We start from the raw sequence: 25,328 nt of genomic DNA on the forward strand, positions 1-25,328 counted from the left end.
ATCCGTGCTCAGCGCCGCCTTCCGCCATGGCAAGCCCAGCCAGTCACACCGCCAGCTGCACTCTCGGCCCTGCCCGCTCCCTTCGGCGGACCAATAGAAGGGAGAGCAGGGCGCCCGTCCCCTTCGGCTCTCGCGAGCTCTCGCAGGCCGCCCGCCGACTGCGCAGCCGCCATGTTGGTTGCTATGCTGCCCGCGTGAGGCGGGCGGGAGGGAGGGAGGGCGGCGATGAGGGGAGGAGGCAGCAGGTCCTCCCCCCTCTTCTCCCACGGGCGCTCGCTCGCTCGCCGGCAGGGAAGGCGCCTCCGCAGCGCCCCGCCGCTCCATCTCTCCCCGGTCCCTTTTGCCTCCCGGCCGGGGCTGCGCGTGGGGCAGCCGCCGGTCCGTGCGAGGCCGTGCCGCGCCCCGTGAGAGAGAGCCCCGGCCCGTGCGGGCCCTCCGGCCGGTCGCTGTGAGGAGAGGGGGGAAGGAGAGGCCGGAGGGTGGGGGGGTGCCCTCCGCCTTCCCCCCGGGGCTCCTCCGTCCTCCTCTCCCCCATCTCATTTTCCCCCTCCTTCCCCCGCTCCCTCGGCCCGGCCGCCGCAGTACGATGCGGCGCTCGCCGCCGCGGCGGGGCGCGGGGCGGCTGCTGTCGTTGCTCCCGAGGCTGCGGCTCGGGCGGGCGCTGCGGGAAGACTGAGGAGGGGGGAGCGGCGAGCGGCGCCTCCGCTCCGGGTCTCGCTCCCGGTCCCGCGGGGGGTGCGGGCGCTGCGCGTGCCCGAGCGTCTGCGGCGCGCGTGCCCGTGCGCGCGCCCGCGGAGGCGGGTTGGGGGTCGCGCGGGGCGGCAGCGGCGCGAGCGCGCAGCCCCCGCGCTTCTTCCCTCCGCGCTCCCCGCTCCATCTGGAACCAGGACGCGGATGTTACATGAAGGTAAAGGCGGCCGCCGGCACGCTCGGGGCTCCGGGCTGGGGGGACGAGGGGTGCTGCGAGCCGTGTCTGTGTGCTGTAACCTGCCCCCCCCCCCCCCCCCCCGCTCCTTCCCCTCCGCCGCAACTTCGCGCTCAGGTCGTTGCGGGCGGAGAGCGGCTCTGCCCTGAGCCCTTATGGTGAGGGGGGCCGTGTGTGTGCGCTCTCCCTCCGGTTCCCCCTCCTAAAAAACAGGAGAGCCGGCTCCCCTGTGGCGAGGGGAGTGTGGGGGCTGTGCGGAGCTCGGGGGGAGGAGGGGTAAACAGCCTCGAGGGGAACGAGCTGCGGGGGCAGGTCGGGGTCTCTAAAATGCGGTGAACTCTGCCGAACGCCTGAAAAAGATTTTTATTTTAGCGTGTTTAATAAAAAAAACTTTGCGATCCTGTGCTTTCTAGGCACATGTACGCGTTGCCCTGGTTATGGGTAGGGAAAATAGATTTGAGTGCTGTCGTTGCATTCCTCTGGTACATTTTTAGTGTCTCCCTCGAGCAGAAGGCTTGTATAATCGCTGTGTCTATATGCGACAGAGGCTTTCCGTGTACCTGGTGATGGGTTAACTCGTGCATGCTGTTGCAGCACCGGCTGGAAGAGGCATAACGTCTTTTTCCTTTCAAAAATCTCCAAGAGCTAGTAGCTGAAACTAGATAGCTGCCAGTGTACGTGAAATGTTCCCACCTCTGGTCTGTTCGAAGGATATACATCGTTCAGCTGTAAAATGCACGTGAATGAACTTTATGCTGCTATTTACACCCATCCAGGACTTCACAGTGTGGCCAAGCTGTTACAATTTTTTGAACTGTGAGATAGAAAATATTTGTGTAATTTGTGTATTACAGAAGTACAAATGGATCTCAGCTGAAAAATAAATGTTAGACTGCAGTGTGCACATGCATTTGCTCACCCACGGGGCATTTCTCTTGCCCTGAGCTAAACTCAGAGTTCAGTGGTAAGGGGGTTTTGTGCGTGCACGTTTGCCTGCTTGTTTTGGCAAATAAGTGCTCTGTAATGTTGGGAGCCACCGACGTGTTCACACGCGTGCAGACATTGTGTGCTTTTCACATTGTAAGTGTGCGTTACAGGAATGAGTTACATTAGAATTGGTAAACCCATTCTTTATTAGATATGTATATTGTAGGAAAGTTTTCCAGTTCATTGCTTGAACATAATATATTCAGTATTGTAATCTTATGGTTGCCATTTTCCTGGCAATGGATTTCTTGCTTCACTGACCTAAAAAGTTATTTTTCTATATTGGCATGACTCTGGCTTGCACCATGTTGATAAAATACGATTCTGGGTGATAAGCTTACAAATATACATGTGTGTCAGTATGTTTCCCAGGCGAGTTTATAAACTCAGAAGTGTACTGTTGGTCTGATTGTGGTTTTTTTTTTTTCCCGTGTGTTTGTTTTTTGCTATGATTTTGTTGTCATTACAGTTTCTTTGAATTTTTAGATTGTGTGTGGTTTTAGTTTTAGTTTTTCAAAATCAGACTAAACACTGAAATACAAATGCATTCTCCACACAAGCAGAAATGTATTAAATAATTTGACCTTTCAGTATGTTTTCCTTATATTTACAGTTAAATTTGTTTGGAGTCAGATTTAATACCTATTTAGACTTTACTTTGATGGTTACTTCTTGTTCAGCAAAATTGTCTGTGGAGTGTATTGTTTGTTGCCATGCTTTACCATTCCCATGTCCTGTTAATGTCTAATTTAGGTTGTACATAGCAGTATTGATTGAACACCCTTGCTAAAAATACTTTCAGGGTTGGGTACGCTTACACTATAGCAGCAGAAAAGTTTAGCCAATACTGTTTTTCTGTGACTAGAATTAATTAATTATTAGCAGCTGTATTTTTAAAGCACGAATAATAACCAAAGTCCTGTAATTTCACCAGTAATGCTAATGGCTGTGTGGAGTGGATGAGCTCTGTGTTAATGAGCAGAGTTCATGTAGTACTGTTTACATATCACTGGCAATAGCATATTTGTAATACATGGTAAATAAATACTCAGGGTGCATCGTTTTGGCTTAGGTCCTGCAGTGGCCTCCCTTTGGGCAGATGGGTCGACCTGCACAAAAGTTGCTGCAGGAGCTTGAGCTCAAAGACTGGTTCAGTAGACATCAAGCCTGTGTTTGTCCTGGGCATTTGCTGTGTGTGGATGTTTAGTCGTGTTTGTGTGATGTCATAGGGGCTTCTGGGCATGCAGAGCTCCTGGGCTGGCAGCCTAGTACAATAGTGTGTGACATGATTACTCGGGAATAAAGGGACTTTGAAAAGATTGTTTTCATATTGTAACAGCACTGCTCAAAGGTCCTGAGCAGCATCTGGGGGTTCCATTTCACTGGCTCATTGTTCATGGTTGTTACTTTTAAGGATTATACGTGGGAGTTTTGTGCATTGGTTTGTGTGCTTGTGTATAAAGTGGGTTTCATGCTCTGCAGATGTGTTCTGGAGAACTGGGGGGAGTCACACTGGAGGGGAAGGTAGCCAGGATGGGTCAGCCATAAGCTCACCTGGATGTTGGAAAAAGAACAGCTTGCTTGGGGCAGTTTAGACTTTGGATGTCATCAATGAGCTGGGTAAATGTCTTCTGAAAATTGGATTGAATATTCTGTTTTAACTTTTCAACTGGTGAAAACTTCAATTAAAGCAAACAGTAGGCATGTGAATGTTTTGGTTTTATTTTTTTGTTTGTTTTTTTTTTTTTTTTTGTGTTGGAATCAATGTTAGTCTACTTTCCTTAAACTGATAAATAGCAGAATTCTGTGGTTTGTCTTCTTGGGTCTTCTTACTACCAATAGTTTGATCCTCTGATTCATCATGGTTGTGCCTTGCTCCTCTGATTCATCATGGTTGTGCCTTGCTTCTCCCCTCCCCCAGTTTGGGTTTAAATTTGGTGCAAGATCATATGAATCCCATGCCTTCACATCCTGTTTCTGTGTCACCTCACTTCCATTCTCACCAATTATAAAACGGTCAAACAAGAGAATCTTTCAGCAGATGGTTGACTGTGCTTTCTTTTTTTTTTAACAGCACACTTCCACTCTGGTGCTGTCACTTTTCATAAAATGGCCAAAATTCTCATGGGTTTTAATGTGCTCCATCTTAAACAACTGTGAAAACAGTTTGTGTATATATATAATATGGAATTGTTCATGGGGAAAAGAAGGAACTGTGAAGGTGGAAGAGCAAAAGGAGAAGAGAATTGCCTGAGCAGGAGACAAAACCCAAGGAGCTCAGCAGTGGGCTGGTAATGCAACAGCAGGTCTTTGCTGTCTGGACCAGCTGCTCATATATGCTTGTTTGGGAACAGAGGCTGTTTTTCTTTCAGGACTAGTAATCCACTGAAGTAGCACATAAACAATTTTCTCTAGGCTTTCGAAAACCTTTAATTTCTGAAGTTTCTTTGGTGTTCCTTTTAAGTCTATATTTGTGTACATATGTATAATTATTATAGTGTTATATATGCAGGTACACATCCAAAATCTTCATCTTTATTTTGGAGAATTTCAGAATTATTAGAAAACTATTGCTATTTGCCACTTACAATATCAATTATGTCAAGTTTTTAGCTGTTGAAGGGTTCACAGAAGTTTTATTGATGTCCAGATGCGTAGGTTAAGAGAATCTGGTTAACAGCACACTAAGTCTGTGCTGGTTGTATGAAGTGTCCCAGTACATGCCACAGAATGTTACAGCTGGTGGTCAGAGAGATTCTCAGTAGATCAGACAAACATAACTTGATGAATTTCGCTTTGAAATGTGAGAATTGAACCAGCCTCTCTTTTCTCAGCTTATGCACCTTCAAAAAAAATAACTTGGTAGGGTGATGCAATTAGACCTCTCTTGGCTCGCTACTTTGCCTCACACTGCAATTACTTCTTGGACAAGTTTACTGTGACTGTTGGATGATAAATGCAATTCCATTTGTGTGGTTTATGAGACTGCCATCTCTACAGTTACATGAGGAAGGGGGAAATGGCTAATATCCATTTTGAAATAAACAGTCTTTTAATTATGAGTATTTATGGTCTGTAATGGAGAATGCTCTGGGAAATATGTCCACTGATTGGGGTGTGAAGTGAGCTCTTCATTGCCACTTCAGTTTTCAGTCTGACACTAAGATTGATGAGGATGAAATAGATAGTCCACTTCTTATGGTATGTGCATTCTTACATTGCCTTTCTGTGTGTTTCTTATCTTTTTCAGGGTAACTAGATTAGAGAATAATAACTGAATTATTCTCCATGACCAAAGGCCCAAATCTGCAAATGACATTCAAGTGTAGTGCTGATAGAGATTACCATTTTAATACTTGGAATTTTTTTGTTAGAATGGTATAGATTAGATTAAAGGAGGATGCATTCAGTTCTCTAATTAACCTGGGTTTTGAACTTTCAATTAAAAATTGCTAAATATCTACTAGTCAAAACCTTGTTCTGACTGGTGCTTTTTCTTGGGAAACATCAGTTTAAGTCTGAAGGTATTGAATACTATGTGATTTTGATATTTTGTTTGATAGTTTTAATAAGCTAATTGAAAAAAAGTTAAATGTAAGCTTTTTTTTCTGGTGTTTGCTAGGAGTAACAATTTTAATTTATTTGCTTTTGTGCTGTTAATTGTGCTTGGGTTAAGCAAATGATCCTCATTTTGTCTCCAGAAGGATATTAACTTTTATGACAGCTGAATGTAATTTACCTTTTCCTAGGTCCTTTGGCCAGTTTTTTTGCATTTGTGTACCAATATCTCTCTGACCTACAAACCACCTGCCCACCCAAAAACCCAACCAACCAAACCTCCAAAGAATATTTTGTGTCTGCTGCAAAAGACAGAAACAACAAACAAATTATATTGGTACTGCTCTGAAACTTGTGTCAATTACTGAATGCAATGAAAGTTACATGAGTGATGTTTTCTTAGATGAGAAAACAGTTCTTAGTTAAGTCTTTTGCTTTTTCTTATGGCATTGGTCAGGTTTAAAACCAGAAATTGAAACTGTGTCTGCAGCAGATTGCTGTCGGTGTAAACCAGAGCAGCAGCTGGTAAAAGAGCCTGCTGTGGCTCCTTTGTCTCAGCGATGTGCTGGCATACTTTGTCTTGGAGGAGGTTAACAAGCGAGGTTTCTGTTTTCTGGTCGCAGTGCAAGGTGGTGTTTGCAAAAGAGTCCAGAAAATGGATTTGAAAACACTGTAAAGCTGTGTTTTTAAAAGGAGAGATCCAAGTGTGACGCCAGAACTTGTGTTCTCTCATATGTGCCAACAGATACAGTGCTGAAGTCACTTCATACTTAGTTCAGGCTTGAATAGAGCTAGAATGTTGTTAATTCCTGTCCTTCAGGTAGAGGAATTACCACGTGGTCAACAAGAGCACAGGGAAAGTATACCTGTCAGTGGAAGAACAGTTACTGCTATTAATGCTCCCTGAACTTTCAAATTGGCACCGTTTTTTCTGGACCAAGAAATAATTTCTTGATGGTGCTTTCTCTTATATTTTCCTAAGTAATGAAGTTGCCAAACATGTTAATTGTAATTAAAGCTCTTATAACCAATTTGAACAAAAAATAATTCAAAATGTGATGTATTTCTCTTGGTACAGAAAAAATGCTTCTCAGATTTTACAGCTATGATTCAATGCTTTTGCTTAAATAAAGTACAATTTAGGAGGACAATCACATAATAAAACTGGGTTTATTTTGTTTCCATTAACCTTGTCAGTGTATTCAGAGATGTTTTTTTGGGGAAAAATCTGCAGTCTTCCCATGAAAAATTGGCTGTGGAGAGAGTTAAAATTAGCATATGTCACTTTGCATTTGTCTGTCTTGGTACATGCAACAAGCTGTCAGTGTCATCTGAAAAAGTGAGACATATTTTTGTCTTTTGATGTGTAAATAAGGTTAAAGATGACCAATGCTGATGTCCAGTGATGTGTTGCATTGTAAGTTGTTTTTTCCCATGCAAATTGTGCGTGCACTCCATATGCCAGTTTTGTATTGTGTCTCTAAACTGCTTATAGCCTCAGTACTGCTCTTAAAATGTTTTCCTGGGTTTACAGAGTGTCCCTCTCTAGAAAAGCTTTACTTCTGGAGAATGGATGTGTATCCATTTGTTTGACTTGAAAATAAAATTTTATGGAACTTGGTATTTGAGTTTTACATCTGTGACCTGTAACCGCCAAACTGTGAGCTGCTATTAAGACTTACCTTGGAAGAGGCTCTTGCTTTTTTTTTTTTTTTTTTTTTTTTTTTTTTTTTTTTTTTTTTTTTTTGGAGGCAGGCTACAGTTAGGCTTGATGCCACAGTCTGTTTTTAGTACTTGAGTGTGAATGAGGCTATGGATGAGGTTTGGGAATCCCAATCTACAAGTAATTCCCCACTTACTATGTTTTAGGCTTGTGTGTTGACTCTGTCAACAGACTCCATTAGCTCATCCAAGTGCACCTGCTCTCCATGGAGCACGTCTCTTTCATATTTGGAAGGATGTAATGTTTATGAAAAGAAGGTTTTGAAAGACTGAAATGTTTCTGCTTCTAAAATTGAAGGGGTGTAATATCTTTGTCTAAGTTGAGATAGAAAAGATGGGAAGAGGAAAAGGACAGCTGCCCTGCAATGGTTTTAAAGAGCATAAGGTTTTGGTAAACATAATGAAAAAGGAAAGGTAAATATTTTTATTTTAGTGTCAGCAAATCTCATGACCTGTTGTGAAGTCTGTGCTGAAATAACTGTGATGCACACAACTACAGGAGGGAGAAACTGAAATGCAGAAGTGATATTACAATGGAACAAACATACCACATGGTTATATTAGGGCATCTTACCTCCAAATGATTAGAATTTTTTTTTTGGCTTGTTTCCTGTGGGCTTAAATAAGACTACTGATCTAGATTCTTCAGTAGTAAGGGCTGATACAGTAGCTGCTAGTCGTGATTCTGTCACCTCTTCTCAATTTTGCTATACATGCAGCTAGGAGGGACAGAACAGTAATGGTGGCAAAAGTTTCTTACCTTTCGTAACCTTCCCTAATTAATATTTTGCTTCTCCTTTCATTGTATGATATATTAAAATTTACCATGTAAGTCAGATTTGTAAACTACTCAGGCTGAAAGTGGCTTGAATTTTTTTAAACCTTCAGGTATTCAAGTTTGGACTAAGGAAATAATTTTGGAGTTCGGGAAATAATTTTGGAGTTGTTGGGAAAACGTTATTTTTGCTTTGCTTTCTTGCGTGGTGTAATGTGGTTACAGTTTTTTGGCATCTTCACTAAATAGGTTGGCTATTACTTAAGAGACTTATGGTATTGATGATACTGTCTCTTCCCTTTTCTCTTAGTATATATTTGAGTATTTTGTTGTATAGTTCCTGGATCTGCTTGGGGAAGTGACCATATGAGTGTATGCCTGGGGAGGGATGCAGTGTGGTGGATGTTCCCTGGGTTCTTCTGGTGAAGCTGGTTTTGACTTTCCACAGTCCCCATGTTTGCAGAAAGTCTGGATTATTTTCAAGCTTTTGCAATAGTTAAGTAAATTGTATAGAATCAAATAACAGACATAATAGAGATATTAATTGAAATATTGCTGCTTTCAAAAACATGCTGCTTGAAAGATTGAGAGACATACAGTAGGAAAATGAGGTGTGAGTAACCACTAAGGATGTATATATACAGTTACACTTAGAACAGAATTCCTCAGTGGAGGACTAGAAAATAGATTGAAAATGAACATCTGACAGAAAGTCCTCCAAGAGGAAATTCCTGCAGGAGAACTTCATTCTTGAGATTAATTAAATGAAAGATTAGAAATTCTCTAGATAGCTGTAAGCTATTTAATAAAACTGAAGTAAGCAATTAAAAGTCTTGGTTGTAGTTACTAGCAGAAGCATTACCTCCTTTTAATGATCGTGGTGCTGTCCCCTCCCCACTTATATATGTTCTCCCTCCTTTTACAGGAAGGCTATATGGGAGCTCATTAATGCTGGATGCTTTCTGCAGGATTTTCATAAAAAGCATCCTTCTTTGAATAAGGGTGATGTAGATAATAACTTCTTTGGCATTGGAAGCACATACACAGTCCTGAGAAAAAAGAAATAAAAGTGCTTTGTAAAAATTATACTAATGAAATGTATGTGAGAGAGTAGCTTGAAAGAGAAACCTGATTAACATCTGAAACTTCAGCTCATGTTCAGCCACCTTTGAATAGAACTTATGTTGCCAGTAAAGCTACTTTGTCAATCTCTGTTTTCTATTTCTGTTACATTGATGTAAGCATTTTCCAATCCGTCTCTTTACAGTACTTTTTTTCCTTTGTTTCCCAGGCAAACAGATTCATTCTAACTGTTGTGGGAAATGATTGTAGCAACTCTGGTATCTGCAAAAGCCTTTTTCCACTGAAGTCTTTCATATTAATTTGAATATATTTTGTGTTGTGGTGTGCCATGATAATTGTGTGTGCTCCTGCAGTTGTGTACAATAAGCTGGCATGTGTTATGTGACCAGAGATCCATCTCTCTGGTCTCTCATAGTGCATGATAGCAAATTGTCATCATGTTAGGGATACAGATGTGTAACTGCAAATTCAAAGTTGCCATAGTTCAGCAGAGTGAGTGTGCCATGAATAATTAGAAAAAAAATTTAAAAATATTATATGTATTGAGTAGTGCTATAATAATGATTTTAAATTGTTTCACAATAAGATACTACCTAAGATATTGAAGAGCACTCGGTGGTAAGATGATTTTAGAAGTGCTCATCACTTTGCATGGGAAAATAAATGTGGTTTATGTTAAAATAAAAGTAGGCTGATACAGAAGTTCTGAAGATGAATGTATTAATTTTATTATTTTTCTGCTGTAAAGAGAAAGCTACATTCTAAAAATCTGCTTTCCAGACTTAGATTGTAAGTGTTGTTAGTAGTGTTAGTACTCAGAAAAACCCACAGTGAAATATTTTCTTTTCACAGTGTATAAATATCCTTATTTTCTTAGCATAATTAACATATATTGTGCACTTCAGATGTATCTATATACACAGTAAATAAAATGTCATTATACTGGGTATATAGTGGACAAAAAGATGGAGTGATAGCATTTTAAAATTCTCAAAAATAAAACTGTTTTACTATAGATTATATTTGAAGAGTATTCCAAGTTATTTAGAAAAAATGTCTGAGAAGCAAATACTAATGTTTATGCTTCCTCTTCACAAGTGATGGGGAATGTATTCTGAATATTGTTTTTGTATTAGACTTATTTTCTGTCAAACCATGTCATACATGCTTGCACTTCAAAAAAAAGTTGAAATGTTCTGTTGACTTCTTGAAACTTTTTGGCAACACGACTCTCTGCATTTATTTTGTCCCTTGTTTATCAGTTTTTGTGTGTGTTTTGAAAAGCACTTCCATTCACCATTCAATGAATTCAATAGAATTCTAATAGGAACTGCACATAAATAACTGCAGAAATCAATGCTTCAATTCAGCCAAGAGTTTTTTTGTGACTTCAAAAGCCACAAGAGCATTTATTATTAGAAACGTACAATTGACTTTTCTTGTATTATCATTTTGCATAGTGATTTGGTTTTTACCACCACAACAAGATGTTTGACAGTTTCATTTGAAAATGATGTATTTACATTCAGTACTCCAAAACAGTGTAATTTTTATCTTCTCTCTCAAGCTCTGTTCATGTTATTTTGCATGTTGCACTCTGTGCAAAGATTGTTAGTGAAATATTGCCTGGTGGATTTTTTCCTCAGAGGTCAACCAAATGTTAAGTATAATCTCCTGTTCTTATATTGTGATGAAAATGTAGAAATAGTCTTCAAAGAATGAAGTTGTTTGGTTTATTTTCATCTGTTCATGTAAAGCGTATCTTCTCCTCCAAAAAACTCAATTTTCTGATGCTAACAACCACTGGAGTGACCAACCTGTGATCATGCAGGGTTATGCTGGAAGTACTTCCAGCCTTTAGTGTTCACATTACACCTCAGGCCATGTCATCTGGAAGAGTTCTTTTGATCCTGAAGTTTTTAGGTGGGTTCTAGGAAGTGAGATTATCTCCAAGGAGGTGGTTTGAGCTCACCAGAAGCTTTAGAAAATGGATGTTATTCTTTTGAAGTAGTCCAAAGATGATGTGATGTGAAGTCCAGCACTCTGTGTTCAGTAGAGCTTTACTGCCATGTAAGTGAACCCTTTGAGTGGTGTTTCTTTTGGGCAGCTCATGCAGTTTCTGTCAGGTAATGGTACAGTGTTACCACCTGGGGTGGGGAGCACATCTAGAAGGGGAGAGTTTTGTTTTGGTTGTCAGCAGGGTACTCAGATTAATGGATTTTTCTGTAATCTAGTTTTACTTTTCACTGTTGATGCTAATTCAGCAGGGCCTTTTAGATGGTCGCCTTTCCCCACCCTTCCAATCTCCTAAATTCCTGCTCACCAGACAGTCTGGTTCTGCGTGAGGAGAAGGTGTTAAGAGCTTCTTTGTGGAATTTCCTCTTGAGAACCAGGTGGTGCTGAGACTTGCTGCCACCAGTCCAGTTGCCTTGAGATGCAGATCCACAGTCCCCTCCTCACCTACTTTGCTGCAATAAGCAGGTGCATGTTTTGGCACTTGAGAAACATTTCAGCTCGGTGGAGATATAGGGAAGCATGGCCTATCTCTAGTCCTTCCCTGTCCTAACACTTGGAGTGGAAAGACTTCTCAGATGGAACTTGCTCTGTCCCTTGAGAAGTGTTTTGCTGGTGATGAGGGGAAAGGGAGGCAAAGGAGAGTATGGTGAGGAGCAAGATTGGTAACACAGACAATATCATAGCTGCAGAGTCATTGGTGTTCAGTGTTGTCATTTGGAATTATATGCATTCAGGTTTTAATCCTGTCATGGTGTTATCTTGAAGAAAAAATGAAGAAGAAAGTGAAGTTAGATCTTCTGTTGGTTCCTCATAATTCTTCCCTATTTGCTTTCCCGCTACTGTCTAATTCAGATTGCGTTTGAGTCAGCTGCTTTCATCTTGACACTTATGTCATTCAAGGATCCACAAAGTTAGCATGTTAATGTGTGCATTTCAACTGACTGATAGGTACACCAAAACCTATCTTAATTTTGTCACTGCAACATGAAGCTTCTTTTAATTTTCCAGGCTGCTCAGCATTTATCAAAGCAAGATAATGGAACGCTACTAGCACAATTTGTAAACCTAATGTTTGAAGTTTATTAAACATGACTTTTTCTTTTTTCCTGAAACACATTCTTACCCTTCCTCTGTTCTTGTAGGTGCTTTGAATGTAGCAAGTGTATTGGCTGGAAGAAATAATAATGGGCATCAAAAATAGCTTAGCTAGGGAAACTTGGTTCTGCTAAAGGGCAAAAAATAATTTTAGATTTGTCTAAAAGTGAGCATCCCTCTGTATTTTTGGGTTTATTTGTCTTCTGCTTTTTAATGAAAAACAGTTTGACAGTAAGGAAGGCATACCCAATATCTCATGTTTTATTTGACATGGGTCATAACTTCAAATATATCAGAAACATTTTGATACAGTTTGTTTCAAATGTTTGTAATTTGTTTTGAATACAAGAAGAAATAGAAGTGGCAAAAACCCCTCAGAAAATACCAAAATGGGTAGGAGATGGGGAAGACTGGGAAAGCAGCAATCTATCCAGCTCATGCAAGTAGGTGCCAGAAAATCTGGAACATGGATATAATAAAATACTGTATTGGTACAGAGCAAGAAAGAAGTTATTGCTTGATACAGCATAGTGTGTTTCATAGCTCCCCACTATGTCAGGTAATCCCTTGTATATTGTTTCAAAGTATATACAAGTACATACCCTCTTTGTAGAACAGGTAGTTAAAAATTTAACTCAGGGACAAAAATATAGTCCTAAATTTGACCTAAATGATTCCCTGACTACTTTGCTGTGTTTTGTACTCATCATCCATTTTCCAGAAGTCCTTTCTTCTGCTGGGGCAGGATCTGTGAGTGTGTTGCACTCCTCCTTACCCTGTTAACAAACCTGAATCTAGTATCTCATAGGTGTAACATTGAAGGTCTTCGTAGATGTTCTGTCAGCTATATATAGATAAAAATGGTTTCAAAATGCTTGAAAACTGTAATACATTTGATTTCAGCAGTACTGTATGAGGTAACCTGAATTCTTTCTGGTTTATTATTGTGCCTTTTCAGGTATTTCATTTTGGTAGAGCTTGGTATAGGAACAATCTCCTGACTGTTCTTATTTGACCTGCATCTGGTTTAGGAAGCTTAAAACTGAACCCATTTGAGGTTTTGCAATACTGAGAATCATGAGAGGACCCTGATCTGTCCCGTGGGCTGTGCGCCTGACTCAGTATCCTCATCTGAGGAATTCCCTGTCTACAACAGCATGACATAGTTGGTTTATGTTTGTACCTTATGACCTACTAAAAATATTCTCTTTCCTTCCCACTTACCTTCTAAGATCATTTTCAGCAGAATTGGTGTATAACCACCTTGTATGCAATTTTGGTATTTTTGCAGTGAATTGTGCCTGCTTGATAGAATAAAGAAATTGCCTGAACCTACGAAGGAAATATATGTTTTCCACCCTGATTTTTCAGAGTAAATGTTTTTAGATTCTGAAGACACTGATGACATGTTAGGAATGTGGAGATTTTTTTGCTAAATTTAAGCATGTGTTACTAGGAATGAAGTAGATCGAAAGTAAATTTCCATAAATTACTGGATATGGTGTCCATGAGGGGTGGTGAAAACTACTGGGATTAGTGGAGAAAGTATAAATTAGATCAGAAGCTGACCGAAGAGAATCCTGCAAACTGTTATACTCTAAAAGCATTATTAGTCATGCTCTGCAAAAATGAGTCTTGAAATTAATCCTATCTCATTTGTGTCTCTTCTTATTAAAGGCTGCAGATAACACAGAGTTCAGAAAAAATTATAGTGTATCAGAGGACTGGACTATCCCAAAGGGAAAATAAGATAAACTCAAGATTTGAGCACGCAAAAATTTAATACAATTTAATAATACAAAATTAAGTATTCTAGATGTAATAACTTCTTGAATTTAGGAGTCGTGAATTGGCAAGTGGGAAAGGAATTTGGGAATGCTGATAGGAATGGAAGTAATAGCTCCCAATGGAGAGCACAAGCAAGGATAACCCACCTAAAAGTTATCTGTGGTTCACTGTTAGAGCAGGAGCAGTTTCTGCACCCGCTCTTGCATTGGCTAATGATCTTTATTGCTGGCTTGGATAACAGAAGAGAATAGAGGATAGCAGCTCTGAAAGCCTCACCCACAGCACAAATTAGGGGTGACTGTGACTGTAGTGGGGAAAAAAGTTTCAGTGCAGAATTTAATTTTTTTTGTCAACTTGTGAAGACAGAATCAGATTCATTAATGTTTATAGAACATAGATTGTTTTTAAAAAATGTATTAATAAAGCTATTTTCTAAGACATACTTCAGTCTTTTCAGACCATTTCTCTTACGCAATTCTTTCCAGAGTTTTATTTTTGTATGAGACTTCAACTGAAATGAAAAAGCATTCTATGGGAGCTTTGAAAGGTCTTAATTTTAAAAAGGAATTGCATTAATTTGATTTCAACTGTTAAGACACATTTGCAGTTTTAGTGTCAATGTTAGAAACTCAGTTTTATGAGTAATCTATATTATATCGTGATATACTGGTATCTTGATTTACTGACCTTATGACAACAAACTGAAGTAATGGCCTCTTACTTGAAGAGATTTGTGCTGAAACCAGCTGAGGTTGGTTTCTCTGGAAGAGGATGCTGCTACTGGTGCCCTACTGGCATGGACAACAGGCTGATCAACAGGAACATCAGGATGTGACTGTCAAATGAACTAATGTGGCAATACCACTAATTACAGCTCACTCTTACCATTTGTGTCCCTGTTCAGATTTACAGCATTTACAATTAAATTATTGGTCTGTTATTATATACGTGTATATATAGTTATATTTATACTTAAAAGTTGTGGGAAAAATGAGGAGAAACCCTTTGTTTCCAAGAAGCTGTTGTAATTTATTGTTTCTGAGGTGTAGATATGTGCTTTAGAGACTTTAATGCATCTGCTTTATGGACCTGGTCTGACTTAAGTATTCTTTTCAGTGCCTACAATGTGCCAAGGTGAGCTGGTGTATTGGGTTTGTGTGGCCAGCTTTTGGTAGCAAGGGCAGCTTCTTGGAGAAGCTGCTGGAAGCTCCGTGCCTGTCCAGCAGAGCCAGTCCCTGGGGCTCCCAGAGGGATGTGCTGCTGGCCAAGGCTGGGCCCATCAGACATGGTGGCAGTGCCTCTGTGATAACACTGAAGAGGTTATAGCATAAAAGTAATTACAGCCAGACAAGAGCGTTGCACCATAATGATTTTGCTTTTTATTTTGCAAGAAATGTCTGTGTAGACAAATGGTGGTTTATTTGGGGGTGGATTTTTGTTGTTTTTAATTTGTAGTAGATTTGATCTGAGTTAGCTCAGATGAGACTAAACACAAGCAGAAACAGAAATTCTGAAGGAAAGATGATTCAGTATGACTTCTGGTTGAATTCTCTTCTGAAGTGAAGGCAGCCTTACAGTTGAAAAGTGGGTGTTGTTTTGGGTGTTGTCAGAGAAGGAAAGAAGAAAAGAGAGGAAGAAAAAGCTGTGTTATCTTTTATTAATATGGATTGAAAGCTGAACATCTGAAGCCATTTGCCTTGATCTTTTGGAGGAGGCCCTTTTTATTTCATGAGGAAAAAGATTTTGTGGAGTCATTTTATGCATGTTAAGCATCTCATATATCAAAATAGAGTGAAGCAGAAAGTAGCAGTATGTATGGAACATAATATTTGAACACGTAAGAAATGAATACATACCATGTGATATTTAAAAATTTTTACATGACTTGGATTCTTAAGCACTAAGAATTTATGAATGGTAAATTTAAAATAGTATTTTGGTGTCCATCTCTGTTTTAGAAAGAAAGCATTGGTTTCTAAATCAGTTAAATTGTTTCTGAAGAGGTAACTTGTTCTCTGAAAGTCATCTTCAATTTGTAACCTAAAGCTAACTAAGCTGTCTAATAGACAAGTACAGCTAGAAATATATAGGGATCTTCCTTCTCCTTTCCCTATGCCCAATTGAACATTGGCTACTATATATAAATATTTTTTCTACTGCAGCCATCATTGTTCGAAGACCTACACCGATGCCTGGTAGTCACTTTTCAGAGGATGTTAGCCATGCATAGTTAAGCCCCATGTCCCCTTGGCCCTTCTCACTGCTTTGGTGACTGCTATTGACTATAGCAGTAATGCATCCCTTGAGCACTGCAGATCCTGTGAAACAAGGTTATCTATGGCTGTGCAGATTCCAAACTGTGTTTAAAAAATAGAATTATTCTAAATGTCATGCATGCTTTGGCTTTTCAAGGGAATGTGTACATTCTCTGGCAACTTAAGAGTTGTATTCATACATCAGAAGAATAAGAGCGTGCGTACAGGTGGGGCTGCTCCACCTGTGGGAGCCTGCAGCGTTCCTGGAGGGAGCTTGTTTCATCCAATGCCTTTGCCTTTTTGGAGTCCAGTGCCACCATCTCAGTACATGTCATGTTGTTCTGTCACCAGGGTGTGGCAGGGCTATGTGCTCATTGCTGGTGTGGAGTGATAGGCTTTTGATTGGTGTGGTGCAGCAGAAACAATCACGCAGGGGCTCAAGATGCAAGATACTACATTCAAATAGCTGAAAGAGCCAGTAATGACAGATATTTTCTGCTTTCTTCCTTCAGCTGCTGGCACTTTTCTGCTTTACCCACAACAGGTCTTTGTCTGTCCTTGTACAGTTACATAGAATTTTCAGGTGGGAGAACATGTATCAAGCAGCTAGGTAATCAACTTGGCCTTGCCTACTCACCCCCTGCTGCCTGAGGTGAAAGCTTTTAGCCAGTTATGTTGGATGCACTGGCATGAAACTCTTCATATCACAACCTCTGTATTTCCATACATCAAAATAGCATTCTTTGTCTTTCACTGGCAAAAGTGGCAGTCATTATTTTCAGTAAAAGTTTATCTATTTGGACTTGGACATGTGCTGGATAAGAGAAATAATTGTGAATTAAAGTCTAGACTCCATCAATATTCTGGCAAATGGCAAAACTGAGTGCACATTAAGAAACTTAAGTAAAAGTTCTGCTGCAGAGACTAGTTGTAGGAAAATGTATTAGCCCCATTTACAACAGTCTTCCTTTTTGGAAAGGTCTGCCAAAGTCATTGATGAAGATAAAGTCCAATCTTTCCTGTGGTTGTGTGCCAAAGATGATATGCTAAAGGGATCATAGAATTTATGCCAAGTTCTGTGGGTTTTAAGAATTGCTTGCTAACTAGAGGAGATTTTTTTTCTTTGAGTTGCATAAATTAACCTTTTTTCTAACAATTCATCTTTTGTTTATGTGTTACTGTTCCTTGTTCATTTGTACTGTCATCGTCATTCTCCCCCCACCCCTCATGCACTAGTCACTTTTCATACCACAGAGAGAAACATTTTGCATCAAAAGGGCTGGCACAGCACGTGCTGCAGATAAGAATGGGAGTGCACTCTTGGATCAGATAAAAGATCCGGAACTCAGTAATCCTGACAGTGATGAATAACATGGAGACATATAAAACTCGTGTCCTGTGTACAATGAGCCTTCCTTGATGTAGCAACATACAACTGACTATAAATCCATTGCTAGGTTTGTGTGGTTTTAACATGTAGGTACTGATAGCTGTAGCTTTTATTCTATAGAATATTTAACTATTTTTAAATATTCACAGTAAACCCAAACAAAAAAAAACGTTTCGGGTATCTTTCAGTCAAAGAAATACTGAGCTGTAAAAGGAAGGCACTAATGTGTTATCTTTTAAGTAGAGTGCATTGTATAAGCTTAGTGTTCATTTTCTGAGAAAAAGAAGGAAGGAGCATAAATTTGAAATTGTGAGGATCATGTTGTTGATACATATGGATGTAACTATTATAAAAGACCTTATAAAAGATCTGATAAGAACAGCAAGAGATGTATGACCAGTGTGGGCTGCTGCCACTGACTCACTGTGTAATGACAGGCAAATTACTTGGTTTTCTGCATCTTGTTCAATTCCTTTATAAATGAGAAATAGTTTCCCAGTAAAACTCTGAGATCACTGGATAAAAGGAGATTTTTTTTTTGTACGCCTACTGAGTGTATAAATTTGAAGATAGAAAGTGCAGCAAATACCAGGTTCTGTGCAAGTATTCTACCAGTACAGACACAGTAGGATGAGTCTTGCTGCTCATTATGAATTGTATTAAGCCACGCTGTACTTTTGAAGACCTCTTAATGCACAAACAAAAATAGGAGTTTAGGTCAAATTTAGTACTTTAGGGCATATTCTGTTCAGTTTCTTTTTGTAGTTGAGTATAGCTTGAATAAAACTTTTCTGGTGTCTGCACTGATAACTACCATTCCGTTTTGTTTGATACACCAGACATTGCACCGCCTTCAGATGAAACAGTACAGGGAACCCTTCAGAGTAGTTTTCTGTCAATCTCTGTCACCTCTGTCATGTTGTGTCTTTGGCTGCATTTTATCACTGAATCTTGTAAGTTTTGGGGAACTTGACCTTTTCAGAATTTTCTACATTAACTCTACAGTCTTAATCTTTCCCCTGGCCCCTCCTGAAACAAAATGCAAATTAATGATTCAGACACCACAAAACAAATCACGTGCCACTTGCTTCTTCCCAAAGATTCTTCATTGTCATTGTTTGCTGTATTGTATGCAAGTCCTTGTGTGTTCTATGGTGAAAGGCACCTAAATAATGCAGGAAAGTCTAAGGGAGGTCTGTAGCAGATAAGCAGGGAAATGATGCATGTTTCAGGTACATATATAAGATGATTTGGATAAACATAAAAAGACATTATTTCAGCACAGACATATGGAAGTTAACAGGCTTGATGTGTGCTTTGTGTTTTTAATAGAGTCATACTTTTATTGTGGTAGTCCGTAAGTAGCTATGGAAATGATGGGGAATACCTGAAGTTTTTGGTCTCCAGTGCTTCAGGGAAGAATGTGCTGTTTTCTCTTTTTGTGATTGCCTCTCTGTTTTTTCACTTTCATCTCCTTCCTTTCCATTTGTCATCATTCTTAATCCCTTTTAAATCTGTTCACTTTATTAGATTTTTTTTCATCACATAAAATACTTGCCTTAGTTAGCTTCATAATTTAAAAAAAAAATACCCCATTGATGATTGCAGTTATCACCCCATTTTATCTGGTTGTGTTCTGCCCCAGATTCAGGAAATGCACAGTTGAAAGTGTCAGTTTTGAATTTATCTTCACATTTTCCTTACCTTTTCACAATTTTCCCACCCTTTTGTTCTTTTCTTGAAATGGCTTTTAACAAAATGAATGACTGAATGACATTCACTTGGTTGGATGCTAATACCTTTTCTATTTTCCTTGTTTTGACCATGAAGGAAGCCTTCCTCTCCCCATGGCCACCTGCTGCCCTCCTTGTGCTGCTATAGTGCTTTTGCCGCTGCATGTTGAGTCATGTTGGGGAATTGGTCTGACTGAAGAATAATTTTGCCAAAACTGTGTTGCTTCTTATTTCCCGCTCTGGTTTGCCATATGGCCGTACAAATGGCTATGTCAGCAGTAGGGAGAGGATGATGCAAGGCTGGAAGCAAGAGGCCAGACTCAGGAGTGGGTCAGGGATGCTGTGTTAGCTAACACTGCCAGGTTATGTCAAAATAAAAAGAGTTTGTCAGAGTAAAGTCTAGTTGTCTGTGATAACTGTCACATCCTACTTCTGGAAATCCTGATCTCTGCTGCTTTTTTCCTTAACCTCTCTACCTCTTCCCTCTTACTATTTAACATATTTTCCAAAGCTCCTTGTTGATCTCTTTCTTAGAATAAGTACATCAATAACAATATCAATAGAAAGCCTCCATTTCTCAGAGTGCACGGGAGGTGGAACCTGTTGCCTTCAGGACAGGTTAAAAACCTCCTATTTGAATAATTTGTGTGGGCATCGTTATTCAAACCTGTACTATCATTTGTACATGCCCATAAAATAATTACAGTGAGGTTTAGACTGATAAGATGTTGGGGTTAGATATGTACAAATTTTTTAAAAATTGCAATCAGTAGTTGTCCACATCAGTACAGTATGGTACCTGTTTATTGTGAAATTTGAAAAATTTAAGCCATTTGGTAGAATCATTGGAAACAAAAAGAAGTGTAATGCAACCTAACCTGCTTTCATAGTTCATTCCAGCAGTGATGGGATATCTTGACAAGAAGATAGTTTGTGCCCCTGAACTCAATCACAAGATGCTCTTGGCAAATAAATGCACTAAATAATCCCTTCCTTTTCTGAAGTCTGCAGAGATGCACTTCATTACTTTGCAGTCAAGTTATTAACAAGCAGCATAAAAGTGTTTGGTGGGTTTTTTTGTTTGTTGGGGAATGTTAATTTTACTCTACAGATATTAAACTGATACTGAAATGGTGAAATATACACCTGAATTGAAGTTGTCTACAACTGGATAATTTTCAAACCTGAACTTAGGCCAAGGTGCACAAAAATATGAATTCCCTTTTAAGTCCCATTCTGCGTGCTCCTGTGTTAATAGACTTAATATTTCTAAGCCTGTATGTAATGGTGTGTCTGCACATGTTGAAGTCTCAAAACGTCTCAGATAATGTAAGAGTATATTTTTGTTGTTCTTGAAAATTCATGTATATTATGTTCCCTCTATTCCTGCACTTATTTGGAAAAACATAAGAGAAGTGGCATTGTTTAACAGTGTGATGCACACCATGGAGACAGTTTCTGCAGCTTAGTGTGTACAACCTTTCAGAAAGGAATTACGTTAACCTTTGGTCAGTCATATGAGCTGTAGTTCATTGTCTTGTCCATGCCTTGTTTCTGGCTATAATAATCCCAATTACTGACTTTCCAAACTTCCACTTTTTTCTAGCACTGAAGAATCAATGTTTGGTTCTTTCAAAGATTGAGCTATGAAGTAAAACAAGAATCTGGTCTTAATCCATGGGAACAGACATGAGCTCAGTCAGGCTACACATGATCATTCAGTATTGGGCTTTTTCAGTAAACAGGTAATTTTCCCAAGTTGGAATACCAGGACTTGATGCACTGCCCCGATGAAAGTGAGCCACCAAATTCTGATGTCTTCAAGTACAATCCCAAACTGGAAATAGAAAGCAAACTGTCTGTAGCACATAAGGTGTAAATAAATATGACATTTTTTGTGGGTTCCTCTCTAGATCTTCTCCCAAAATATCTTATGGCCTTACTATATGTATACTTTGGGATCTGATGCTCATGTCATCAGGCTGGCAGCACTCCTCTGGGAGCTCTTACCATCACCTTCTTCCTGTTCTCAGTAGTTGTGTAATGTCTTTTTAGTCTGTATCAGTTCTGTATTGCTGGTGCCTGCTGATAACATGGATCCTACTGCGTGCTCTTTTCCATAACCCTTGAACACTGTTCTTTTTTCCCAATTGAAAGGAAGGCACAATCTTCATTCAGGGCTGCTCTGAGATTTCTCAGGTAATACTTTTCTTGAATTGCTGTCAGTGCAGACAATGGTTGTGTTCTCTTTCACTAAATGTTGGTGACAAATTTTCAGCTATTTGTCTCCTGTTGCCTTGCCCAGATTTCATATACTTTCCATAAATGTTGTGTTTTTATCTGTAAATGTTCTGAAAACAGGCATTTAAGTAATAGCTCTCTGATCATCTTTAACTCTGATGTAGTTACTCTGGAAAGCAATTTTTCATTCTCTTGAACTCTCAATTATTTTCAAAAGAAAATTGAAAGAAACTTCTTAGTGAAGCCAACAAAATAGGAAAATAAGCTAACTACAAAAGTGAATTTTAGATAAATGTTCAAACACCTACAATTTTAACACTTTTCTCATCCCTTGTGGTTGAGACTAAAAATTCTTCAGTCCGTGGAACTGCAAGATGAGATACAAGAACCAGATTTGTAATGGTATTAAAACTTGCTATGTAATGGTGGCATGGCTACTCCTACTCCAGCTGCCAACATCTTCTCCTATCATGTTTCAGAGGAGTATTGCAGTAATTTTACAAAGTGGCTTCATAGAATATATAGTGTCAAAAATACTAGTGGTCGGTCATAGATTTTTTTTGAGTTATTTTACCAGAGTGACCACCATGTGACAGAGATATACATGTAGTGTAGCCTACATATCTGTTAAAAAACAAAGCCTACCACAAAGTATGCATAAGCTGTAGGTTTGGGTGTATGTGCTCTTGAGTTGCTTATTTTGGATTTCTTGAGAGCTAGATGAGATTTTTCTGCACTTTCATGAGCTCTGTCAGCACTTGTTCAGTCTAGTTGGCACCTTTTCATTTCTCTCTGTTTTTTTCAGCAGATTTTCTTACAGAAAGGCGGATGATCTAAGACTGTGAAGAAATTCTAATTTGTGTTCCTCTTTATATACTTCCAGAGGACAGATGGACACGTCTGTTATTTAATAATGCTTATGTTACATCCTTCATGAAAAATCAGAATAGCTCGTAGCAGTCTGCCTGCCTGTCAGTAGCAGACACAAGCTTCTTGCTGATTTTGTGTTAAATAACAGGGATTTCTGCTCTCTGGGCTCCAGCTTTAAGAATTTGAGAACAGCAAATTCTCAGATGGGCATTGTAGATTCTTCATGCTCTTAGCTGCTGAGAAGCTCCCTCAGATTTTTGGGTGATCTGGTAAATAAGCATGCTGTGCTAGTTCTTGGAGAGGGGGACCTACTTTTCATAAGGATAATGTTGTGGTGGTATTAAGCTCTTTACCATTGCCTCTCTCTGTGATGTACATAACATCATGCTCATCATTCTTAAGAAGTTGCCAGAGCATCGTGACACCAGTTTCTGCATCTGGAAAGGACGAGCCTTGATAAATTTCTCTCCTGAATAGTCAGAACTGAAGAACCCTTCAGATACTCTTCAGTTTGAGACACCCTGCCATCGACTAAGGCTGAAGGAGTGCTATGGTGCATGGCACCGGCCACCCACTGTTCCATGAACAGTTCATATTCTTGGCAGCCTCGGTTCAGTAATTGTGTGATCCGTCTGGAGCTGCACCACTTTTTCTCTGGTTTCACAGATTCTAGTTTTGGACCCACTAAGACTGACTTCTGAGGAGAGGACCTCTTACAGCACTGGACAAAGCCAAAATTTGGCAAACCTTTACTGGACTGTAAAGAGGCTCATTCATCTCCTTGTTTTTACTCTTTGCAACTTCCTGGAGCTACTGGAACATTTCCAGGCATGGGTCACCAGGATCTGCTTCCTGTGATCTAGGGAACAAATTTTATGTTGTCTCATCTTTCCACAGAAGAAGGTATTAACAATTTCATGGTCTGTTATCATTGGTGTCACTGTGCTGACAGTTCTGAGACTCTTGAATTCTCTTGTTGTCATCCCATTTCAACAGCTGCATGGTTGTGTCTAGGTGACTATTCCATATGTGTCTATCCATGGCAGCAGACACTTGCTTTAGTGTACTTGTTCTGTAAAGTCAGTATTGCTAGTGCTGCTGGTGTAGTGGCTGGAGATCAGAAGGATCAATTCCATCTGGACTTTGTCAGAGTGCTCTGCATAATCATAATGCAGATGTTGTGGCTTCAGATACTGCTTTTTATTCTATTAAAAAAGTAATTTATATGTCTGTTCCTAGGTTTAACCTGTAATGGGAAAAGAATACTTTCCTTTTTGTGGCTTTAAGTTTTTTGCTTCTTCGTAAATATGGCAAGCTTGTTCATCTCTGTCACTGATCCACTGATTATTTCAGAAAAGACATAACAGAAAACTGAACTAAGAAGCCAGTGCTTTTTGGTTTGGCACTTTGCACTTGGTGAGCCTTGCTATTCTGGGCTATCCTGTACATCTTTGTTAAGAGGAAGTTTGTTGCTAACTAAGTTTACCAATGCAGTTTTGAAAGTAATGAATTTCTTAAGGGCTCGATATAAAGTACTTGTTATAATGAAAGACCTGGGTCCCCAGAAGAACTGAGTCTGATCTGTGATACTCTGATGGGTCTGTCTTGCTGTTTAGAGAGAAAGTGACTTGTGTCTTATTGGTGAGTGTGGTGGCTATTGCTTGTGTGATACTAGCATCTTCATTTTTGGAAAATATCTCTTCTGAGCATTTCTGGGAGCATGGGGAAGAGCTTTGTGTCCTCAGATAAGCATAGTACCACTGTTCAGAGAGACCCTTGCTGCAGACCAACACTCCTGGTTGCTTCCACCTGTGGCTCCTGCAGCTGCTTCTTGGGGACCTGGGCTATGCTGCAGATCTGCCAGCAGGGAAAAGTGTGTGTGTGTGTGAAGAGACTTGGAAAATAGTAGAAGCCAGTTGCTTGGTATTCTTTGTTAATGTGCACATTCCATATCCTGCCGTTTGTCCCTCCTCTATTGCCTTTTAATTCTGGGATGCTATAGATGTAGAGAATTTGGGGAAGCTGAGTTTAATTACAAAACAGTGCCTAAAGAAGCAGGTGTGAGAGCCATATAGGCCTGACTGCAGGGGCACATGAATGAACAGAGTTTTTTACACAGTGTCCAAGAGGAGCAGTGCAGATGTTGCTGACTCAGAGAGCTTGTCACCTTTTAATGCCATCTTCATTTGTATGTTGGTAGACTGTTCCTTCTCAGTGCATTTTGTACAATACTTTCACTGTAAAGAAAAGATGAGTGTAATCTTTTATCATCTGAGTGTCTCTTCACACTTGGAATCTTAGAATTGTTTAGGTTGGAACGAGCTCTAAAGATCATGAAATCCAACAGTTAGGTATCCAATATCCTTATATATTCTATAGGTATTCTTCTCTTTTAACCTATCAGAAAACTTAGCTACTGGACTTAATCATATCACTGTTAGCATGTTTGTGCATGTTGAGAATAAACTTAAACAGTTTTCCTTCTGGGTCTTCTCTTCTTTTTTTTTTTGAAGGAGGTTGTCCCTAAGCATTACAAGCTTGGCTTAATTTTGTTGGTGAAGATAATAGAAAAATAAAACACAGATTTAAGTCAGAATGTATGTATGTAGGAGACTTGATTGAGGTAGGTTCTTCATGGAATTTTGTAGTGGTTTGGAAGCCTTTCTGTACCACATGTAAAATGCGCAAAAGTTAAAAGCCTTTGAATGATTTTTGGTAATTCTGCATAGGTGTTTTTGTTGCCATCCATCCCTTCCATTCATAACCACATGGAAAGCATCTCAGCAGAATGCACCAGACACCTGTGCTGTTACTGACTATGGATGTACCTGGCATCTCTGTATTAACCTTGGGAGCAGACTTGGGCATGGTTCTTGTCTCTTGGCTACGG

General features: G+C 39.7%; 1 protein-coding gene across 1 annotated transcript in view; it reads left to right on the forward strand.

Annotated features, from left to right (window-relative positions):
- The first annotated feature begins 864 nt into the window (after positions 1-864).
- The window catches only part of PTPN4 (protein tyrosine phosphatase non-receptor type 4), a 105,086-nt gene continuing 80,622 nt past the window's right edge, over positions 865-25,328 (forward strand). Inside the window, exon 1 of the mRNA XM_062497999.1 lies at positions 865-907. The gene's annotated coding sequence lies outside the window, so the exon portion shown is untranslated. The remainder of the gene's footprint in view (positions 908-25,328) is intronic.

Source organism: Cinclus cinclus, chromosome 9, assembly GCF_963662255.1.
Source record: "Cinclus cinclus chromosome 9, bCinCin1.1, whole genome shotgun sequence".
NCBI classification, from domain to species: Eukaryota; Metazoa; Chordata; class Aves; order Passeriformes; family Cinclidae; genus Cinclus; species Cinclus cinclus.